Genomic DNA, 9,965 nt, shown 5'->3' on the forward strand with positions numbered 1-9,965 from the left:
CTAAAAATATAAAAATTAGCTGGGGGTGGTAGTGGGTGCCTGTAATCCCAGCTACTCAGGACGCTGAGGCGGGAGAATCAGTTGAACCCGGGAGAAGGAGGTTGCAGTGAGCCAAGATCGCGCCACTGCGCTCCAACCTGGGCGACAAAGCAAGATTCCATCTCAAAACAATAACAACAACAAAACAACACAACAAAAAACGTCATGTGTATCCTTTAAGATGATTTCCTTCAAGTAACAGAAAACCGAATTCACAGTGGTTTGAACAATAAAGAGAATCTACTAGCTCCTATAACAGGCAAGTCCAGAGCAGACTTTGGGCATAGGTTATAGCAGAGGTTATAAAATCTTCAGGGTTTCTCTGAGATTCTTTCAGTGATACCCGCTTGTCCCCGTGTCTTTCATGGTAACAGAAATGGCTATAGCAGTCCCAGGCCTTACATCTGTATTAACTTCCCAGTGACACAAGGAGAGAATGCCTTTGTCCTGATTTTCCAACAAAGGTTATGAGATTCACTGTAATTGGGCAGCTGCAGATAACTTGATCATCTCTGAACCCTGTCACCAGGGGTGTCAGATGCCCTGATTGGCTCAACCTCTGTCGTGTGCTTCACCTCTTCAGCCAAGTAAAGTCAACTTCTGGGAAGATCCCCAAAAAGGAACTGGGAGCTGTTGGGAAGTGGGGAAGATGAGGAAATCGATGGTGGAAGCCATTCAACTATACCATGCCACTTACCACATGATGTAAGGGGCATGGCATAGACTCTTATCTACAGTTAGTGGGCATATGAAAAGTGGTAACTGTAATTTTCTTAGAAGTCTCTCTGCTAGGCAGGACATGGTGGCTCATGCCTGTAATCCCAGCTTTTAGGGAGGCAGAAGTGGAAGGATAGCTTGAGCCCAGGAGTTTGAGACCTGCCTGGGCAATATAGGAAGACCCTGTTCTCCACAGAAAGGAAAAAAAGACCAAAAAAAAAAAAAATAGTGTAGAAGTCTGTCTGCTAGACCATAAGCAAACTGATAGCAGCGTCCTCATCTTACTCACCTTGGATATCTCAAGTGACTAGCATAGTGTCTGAGACAGACAGCTTCGATCCTGCTGGATTAATATTGATAACTAAAATGGTGAAATAAAGTTACAGAAATTATTTCAAAAACCAAAAAGGAGGATTGCATGGCCTCAAGTAATATGAAAACATAAACTATTGCTGATCCATAGCATTAATAAGATAAATGAGCTGCATCTAGCTGAATTATAGACTGGAGATAAAATTGGGATATATTCCAGTACATATCTTAAGAGTTCTATTATAAATTTTGGAAAAGAAATTTCCTTTGAAAAGAAATGCTAAACAAAGTATCATGGTGTGTTTTGCCTGTCTTGGTAGTGGAAGGGAAGAAAATTAGTCTTTTTCTTTCTTCTCCTCCTTAAAACTATTAAAGAAGGGAGCCAGGTATGGTGGCTCATGCCTGTAATCCCAACACTCTTAGAAGTCAAGGTGGGAGGATTACTTGAGTCCAGGAATTCAAGACCAGCCTGGGCCACATAGTAAGACCTCATCTCTACAAAAAATAAAACATTAGCTGGGTGTGGTGGTGCACACCTGTGGTTCCAGCTACTCAGGAGGCTGAGGTGGGAGGATCTCTTGAGCCAAGGAGTTCGAAGCTGCAGTGAGGCATGGTAGTGCCACTGCACTCCAGCCTGGACAACAGAGTGAGATCCTGTCTTTAAAAATAAATAAATAAAGAAGCCAGGGACAGTGTCTAACACCTGTAATCCCAGCACTTTGGGAGGCCGAGGCAGGTGAATCACCTGCGGTCAGGAATTGAAGACCAGTCTGGCCAATATGGCAAAACTCTGTCTCTGCTAAAAATGAATTTTTAAAAAAATAGCTGGGTGTGGTCGTGTGTGCCTGTAGTCCCAGCTACTCGGGAAGCTGAGGAAGAATTGCTTCTGGGAGGTGGAGGTTGCACTGAGCCAAAATGGTGCCACTTCACTCCAGCTTGGGGGACAGAGCGATACTCTGTCTCAAAATAAATAAATAAACAAAAATTATTTTTTAACAAGGATCCCCTGGGCATACAATAAGTAATCCCATACTACATAGGCAAGTAAATAACAATTCTATCATTTGGGGATCTTAAGATGGGTTCTACCACTTGATGGATGTTCAGAATCTCTATTTTAGAGATACTAACATTGATCGATCCTACTAGGTGTCAGGCACTATCTCTCATACCTTCACCTATATGATCTCATTTAATCCTCATTTAATTTTAGCAGAGAAAAGTTGAGCGCCTTACCCCGGATCATATAGCTAGGAAATACGGACCAAAGCACATGCCTCACTCTTCTTGTTATTAGAAAAGATTTCCTTCTATAAACCTCAGGGACTTTACAAGCGAAATATTAGATTACTGTAATATGACTCATCAGCCCAATTTAATATTATCTATTCATTATAAGGTAATGCTGTTCGCACAACTGAGAAAATGCTGTTGCTTTACCCGCTCCAGCTCTGCGGCAGCCATGCGTAAATCACAGAACTGTAAACATAGGCTAATGATATAACCTACGTAGGCAATCAATATTAAGAAAAATTTTAACTGCCTGATATTTCTGTGGTTGAAAATGTAGAGTCTAATTTTGACCCACAGTAACATCTAGGTGAATGCTGATTCAGAAGGAAAACATTTGTTGTTGCCATGAGAAGTGGCATTAAAATGCTGAATCACCACCTCCAATGCTACCACTATTAATATAACAAGCTACATAGTAAGATGGAATTAGACCATCTCTGACCACTAGGTTTGCGATTCCAGCTCCAGATACGTGCAAGAAGTATTGTCACAGTACTGTGTCACGTTATTCCATTACGGTCATTATCAACTAAGCTTATAATGAATAATGGTCATTTGGTCAGTGTCACCAGCATAACATACCAACAAAAACAAGGGTTGCAAACCTACATGCCTGCAAGGCAAAACGTAAGACAATAGGAAGTGAAGTCTATGGGCAACTATATAATAGAGGCTGCAGATTCATGGCAGATTCTAAAGCACAGCAGTTCCCACCATTTTTACACCAGGGACCAGCTTTATGGAAGGCAGTTTTTCCACAGATGGCAAGGGGTGATGTGCAGCGGGGGTAATGGTTTTGAGATGAAACTGTTCCACCTCAAATTGTCAGAGATTAGATTCTCATAAGGAGTATGCAAGCTAGATCCCTTATGTGTGCAGTTCAAAACAGGGTTCACATTCCTATGAGAGTCTAATGACGCTGCTGATCTGACAGGAGGCAGAGCTCAGGCAGCAATGGAAGCAAGGGGGAGCAGCTGGAAATACAGGTGAAGCTTCGACTGTTCACCCACCATTCACCTCCTGCTGTGTGGCCCAGTTCCTAACAGGCCACAGACGAGAACTTTCTTTTTTTTTGAGATCTCAGAAACACAATTTTTTTTTTTTTTTTTTTTTTTGAGACAAGGTCTTGCTCTGTTGCCCAGGCTGGAGTGTAGGGGTATGATCTCAGCTTACCGTAACCTCAACCACCCAGGCTCAAGCAATCCTCCCACCTCAGCCTCCCAAGTAGCAGGAATTACAGATGTACTCCACCACACCCAGCTAATTTTTTTGTATTCTTTCTAGAGATGGGGTTTCACCGTGTTTCCCAGGCTGGTCTGGAATTCCTGAGCTCAAGCTGTCTGCCCATCTCAGCCTCCAAAAGTGCTGGGATTACAGGAGTGCACCACCACACCTGGCCTGAAACCCAGATTTTTTTTTTTTTTTTTGACATGGAATCTTGCTCTGTTGCCCAGGCTTGACTGCAGTGGCATGATCTTGGCTCACTGCAAACTCCACTTCCTGGGTTCAAGTGATTCTCCCGCCTCAGCCTCCCAAGTAGCCAGGATTACAGGCACATGCCACCATGCCTGACTAATTTTTGTATTTTTAGTAGAGACAGAGTTTCACCATGTTGGCCAGGCTGATCTCAAACTGCTGAGCTCAGGTGATCCACCTGCCTCAGCCTCCCAAAGTGCTGGGATTACAGGCGTGTACCACTGCGCCCGGCCTGAAACCCAGATTTTTAATATGAAATCAAAGTCTTCAAACCTTGTAGGTGTCATAAAAACACTGTGGACTGTTAGTTTGCAATGGTCATAAACATTTCATCACTTTAGCCATGAAAAAAAAGGATGTGAGGCAGAAAATGGAAGCAACCATATCTAGTTTATTGTTGAATACGTATTCTGTGTCCCAAGAGCTTCCTTTTCACTAGCATCTGAAACTGTATCCAGAATGACATTGATTTTCATAAAACTGTTGATCCTCACACCTCTTACAGTCTTGCACCCAGCACAGCAGAGTGAAACACTTTAAATAGCACCTGTTCCTTGAGTATATATGGGAGAAAGTGAAACATTGACAAGTGTTCACAAGTGCTCAGCTAATATGAGCAGTATCTCAGGAGTATGCAATTCTAGAATTACCAGGGAGTATTTTTACCATTTTCCCCCAGTGAAAGGCCTATTTTGAGAGACTTATCCTCCAAAATGAATGTATTAAGTCATATTACTTTTTCTTTTTTTTGAGACGGGGTCTCCCTCTGTTGTCCAGGCTGGAGTGCAGTGGCGTGATTGTTATAGGAAAGCGATTCCAGTCCAGAACCCAAGAGAGGGTTCTTGGATCTCATGCAAGGAAGAATTCAGGTTGGGTCCACAGTGCAAAGCAAAAGCAGGTTTATTAAGAAAGTAAAGGAATACAAGAATGGCTACTCCATAGACAGAGCAGCCCCGAGGGCTGCCAGCTGCCCATTTTTCTGGTTATTTCTTGATGATATGCTAAACAAGGGGTGGATTATTCATGCCTTCCGGATGTTGCCATGGCATTTGTAAACTGTCCTGGGGCTGGTGGGAGTGTAGCAGTGAGGACCACCAGAGGTCACTCTCGTCACCATTTTGGTTTTGGTGGGTTTTGACCAGCTCCTTTACAGAGACCTGTTTTATCGGCAAGGTCTGTAAAACCTGTATTTTGTGCTGACCTTCTATCTCATCCTGTGACTTAGCTTGCCTTCACTATCTGGGAATGCAGCCCAGTAGGTTTCAGCCTTATTTTACCCTGCTCCTATTCAAGATGGAGTTGCTCTGGTTCACACACCTCTGACATTATCACTCTCACAGCAGCTTCAACCTCCTGGGCTCAAAAGATCCTCCTGCCTCAGCCTCCTGAGGTGCTGGGACTACAGGCGTGTGTTACCGCACCCAGCTAATTTTTATATTTTTTTGTAGAGAAAGGGTTTCTCTGTATTTGCCAGGCTGGTCTCAAACTCCTGGGTTCAAGCAACCCTTCCACCTCTGCCTCCCAAAGTACTGGGATTACAGGTGTGTGCCACTGTGGCCAGCCTAATATTTACTTTTAATCAGACTAAGACAGGGTTACTACCTGAGTTGCTATGACTCTAGCTGAAAGCCTGTGCAGTCATATCATGGGTAAACATTTGCTTTATTATGGTAAAAATATGGTAGACCTGGCATTGCAGTTTATACAAACCTCCTAAGGTGTCTTAGGTAATGTATTATTTCATTTTCATGCTGCTATGAAGAAATACCCAAGACTGGGTAATTTATAAAGAAAAAGAGGTTTCATGGACTCACAGTTCCACAAGGCTGGGGAGGCCTCACAATCATGGTGGAAGGCAAAGGAGGACAAAGGAACGTTTTTCATGGTGGCAGGCAAGAGAGTGTGTGTAGGGGAACTGCCCTTTATGAAACCATCAGATCTCATGAGACTTATTCACTATCATGAGAACAGTATGGGAAAAACCTGCCCCCATGATTCAATTACCTCCCACCAGGTCCCTCCCACAACACAAGGGGATTATGGGAGCTAGAATTCAAGAGGAGATTTGGGTGGGGACACAGCCAAACCATATCAGGTAGAAACTAGCCAGGGTGGGTGTTGCAGGTTGTAAAGGTATTTACCAAGACTGTTGTAGGTAAAGAAAGGCAGATTTGTTAGAGAAAGTATGAAAATATGTCATAAATTTGCAATGGGTAGCACAACAGAGAAGGGGCTGTCTGCAAAGAGGCAGGGGCTGGAGGAAAATTTTATAGGGTGGTGCTGGAGGGGGCTACGTGTGGAATGAGGTCATTGTGCCTGCAGGTTGTTTGTAATTAGCTGTCTCTAACAATTGTTCATACAAGAATTATTCATTGTTCTCCTCAACATGGGGCTCTTCCCCATGTGGGGACCCTTCCTCATTGTTGCTTACTTATCAGGACTCCACATAAGGGTCTGGAAACTTCATTCATTCATATCTTCAACACAAATTGCAGGAAGCCTGGTTTTAAAAAAATTTATTCAACAAATATTTAGGCCAAGCCACTGTTACTTCTTACCTTCCTTACTATTGTATGGACTTTTAACTATCTCTCACTTTATTCTTCTGCATTCTCTATTATTTATACCTATGGTAAACTTTGACAATTTGACCATTAAACTAATACTCATAGAGAATATACAGAGTCTAGAAAAAAATATACAGATTCTTAAAGTCTGCCCTGCCAGCGAAACCATAATGCAAGATCAAGCATCACAGCTGTGCCAAATAATCAATTGTATAATGTCCAGAATTTCCCTTTAAAACTGGAATTTCCAGACTTCTTGTCTGCATTAATCAGTTTAACCAGACAGTAATGAAATATTCCTCCTACTTTATGCTGTGATAGTTTAGATGTAAACCAAAAATAAAAGCCTCCCAATGTGACTGAATGGACCCTTCCTCTTGGCCAAGGGCATTCCAGAGTAAACTGGAAAAACCAGCTCAGGCCATGATGGGCAGGGTAGGTGTCAACCTGCCTCATTATACCTTCCTCCTTCTGGAATCCAGACACAACTGACCAGGATTAACATTAAAACAGAGATCTTAAACTGGCACGTTGGCTCACGCCTGTAATCTGAGCACTTTGGGAGGCCAAAGCGGGTAGATCGCCTGAGGTTGGGAGTTCAAGACCAGCCTGGCCAACATGGTTAAACCCTGTCTCTACTAAAAATACAAAAATTAGCTGAGCATTGTGGTGCATGTCTTGTCTGTAATCCCAGTGAGGCAGGAGAATCACTTGAACCCAGGAGATGGCAGTTGCAGTGAGCCAAGATCATGCCACTGCACTCCAGCCTGAGCAACAGAGTGGGACTCCATCTCAAAAAATAATAATAGTAATAATTAAAAAAGAAAAAAATTAGTAAGAGAAAGGTAACAGGAAAGTATCCAAATTCTTGGAAATCAAACTACACTTGTCTAAATAATCCATTGGGTCAAAAAAAAATTTTAAAAAAAAAAAAAAAAAACCACCACAGACCTTAAGACTGACAAAATAGACTCTTTGTAGCAGTAAGATACCAAATTAAAGCCTGACCCTAGTCAGGACAGATAGTAAGCCCTGAAAGAAATCAAAGTATTTTACCCCAAAATATATTCTTTCTGTCTTTTTTATTTAAAGATAGGGTTTCACCATGATGGCCAGGCTGGTCTTGAACTCCTGACCTCAGGTGATCCACTCACCTTGGCCTCCCAAAGTGCTAGGATTACAGGCGTGAGCCACAGCGCCCAGCCTCCCAAAATATATTCTTTTAACATATTACGAAATGACCCTGTAAAGCTATCTCTTTTGTGAAAAATCTGCATTCTGTAAAGAATCTCCTTCCTTTTCCATGTCTTTCCCTCATCCAGGAGAGATTTAACTAAGTCCGGCACCTTTTAGGGTCTGATAGGAGATATTTACCATCTATTCTCTGCAGTCTGCCGCCTAGAGGCTTTATCTACATAACAAGAACCTTGGCTTCCACAGCCCAGTTTATCTTAACTGCAAACATTTCTTTCTGCTGACTTCAGACTGCAGAGCTTAACCTTTTCAACCAGTTGCCATCAGATCTTTAAATCCACCTATGACCTAGTAGCTTTCCCCCCTCCCCCAGCTCCACTTCCTGCCACTTCTGGGCCTAACCAATGTACACCTTACATGCATTGATTGATATCTGCCTGTAACTTCTGTCCCCCTAACATGTATAAAATCAAGCTGTAACCCAACCACCTTGGGCACATGTTCTCAGGACATCTTGACTGTTCCTCAGGCCTTGGTCACTCGTACTTGGGTCAAAATCAACCTCTTAAAATATTTTACAGTTTAATTGTTTTTATTGAATGAAGAGACCTTCCAAATAGGCTTTGTGTGAGCAGCATGGCTGTTTATTCACCTGCGTGCAGGTGGGCTAAGGCCAAAAAGGGCGTTAGCAAAGGGCAGTGGGACCGGAGTTGGTTTTATAGGTTTGGGTAGTTGTTTGGCGGACGGGGGTGTTGCAGAGTAAGTTCAGTTACAGTGGCGGTGGGTAGGGGCAAGGAGTATCCAAGTTCAGTTACAATGGCAGGGTTGGGTGAGAGATATTTACATTATCATAAGAACAGTTAAGATGGCAGGGTGGGGTGAGGGGCTTGTGGGAAGCTCCGCTGGGCGATCAGGGACAATGGCGAACGCAGGCAGACGGTTGGACTTCAGCTGGAGGCGAGCTGGACTTCAGACTTTCAGGCTCCAGGCTTGCATATGGAGACCTGACAATAGTGTACTGTCAGAGGGATTCAAACCAGAGCAACTCCATCTTAAGTTGCATGCCCAGAAAGGTAGGCATTCCTAGCCTCTAGATGTTTCGAGTTAAGGGAACAAATTAACAACGTTTACTAAACAGATCCAGACTTGGGAGTGTCCAGATATCTGGAGTCTCCAATATCTGGAGAACAAAAGCATTCCTAATTTTGCTTTAAAGATAATAAAATAGTTGCCGGGCGCGGTTGCGCGTGTCTGTAGTCCCAGCTACTTAGGCTGAGGTGGGAGGATCACTTGAGCCCAGGAGTTTTAGGCTGTAGTGCGCTAAGCCGATCGCGTGTCCGCACTAAGTTTGGCATCAATATTGTGACCTCCCGGGAGCGGGGGACCACTAGGTTGCCTAAGGAGGGGTGAACCGGTCCAGGTCGGAAACAGAGCAGGTCAGAACTCCTGTGCTGATCAGTAGTGGGATCGCGCCTGCAATAGCCACTGCACTCCAGCCTGGGCAACATAGCAAGATCCCGTCTCTTTTTCAAAAATTAATTAATTAAAAAATAAAATAGTATTGATTCTTGCAAAATATAGTAATTAAAAAATTAATCCTTTATCACAAACCCTTATAGCAGAGCACATCTCCCATATCTACAAGTATCATACCTAGGGTCGATTCATTCCTCCTCTTTCTTTCAAGAACATCCTACTCTGTGGAATAGCTGTATGTTCACTTCTTTCTTTTTTGAGACAGTCTCGCTCCGTTGCCCAGGCTGGAGTGCAGTGGTGCGATCTCGGCTCACTGCAACCTCCACCTCCCGGATTCAAGTAATTCTCCTGCCTCAGCCTCCCAAGTAGCTGGGATTATAGGCGCTGGCTACACATCTGGCTAATTTTTTTGTGTTTTTACTAGAGATGGGGTTTCACCATGTTGGCCAGGCTGGGTCTCAAACTCCTGGCCTCAGGTGATCCACCCACCTCTGCCTCCCAAACTGCTCGGATTATAGGCTTAAGCCTCTGCACCAGATCAACAGAAATCTTAACACTGCGGTTTTTTTTTCTGCTTATGCTACAAGAATGGCTTTCTAGGAAGTCCCCGGGAATGAATTCAACTCTAGATTTTCACCTCTATGAGAGTACATAATCTGTAAAACAGGCTGACATTTTTCCATAGCCAGTTGGGAGCCAGTTAAAAAACAAAAAAAAAAAAGAAAGAAAAATTTGTTTTGAGGCCGGGCGCGGTGGCTCACGCCTGTAATCCCAGCACTTTGGGAGACCGAGGCGGGTGGATCACGAGGTCAAGAGATCGAGACCATCCTGGTCAACACGGTGAAACCCCGTCTCTACTAAAGCTACAACAAATTAGCCGGGCATGGTGGC

This window comes from Cebus imitator, unplaced genomic scaffold (assembly GCF_001604975.1).
Source record: "Cebus imitator isolate Cc_AM_T3 unplaced genomic scaffold, Cebus_imitator-1.0 Scaffold4, whole genome shotgun sequence".
Classification (NCBI taxonomy): Eukaryota; Metazoa; Chordata; class Mammalia; order Primates; family Cebidae; genus Cebus; species Cebus imitator.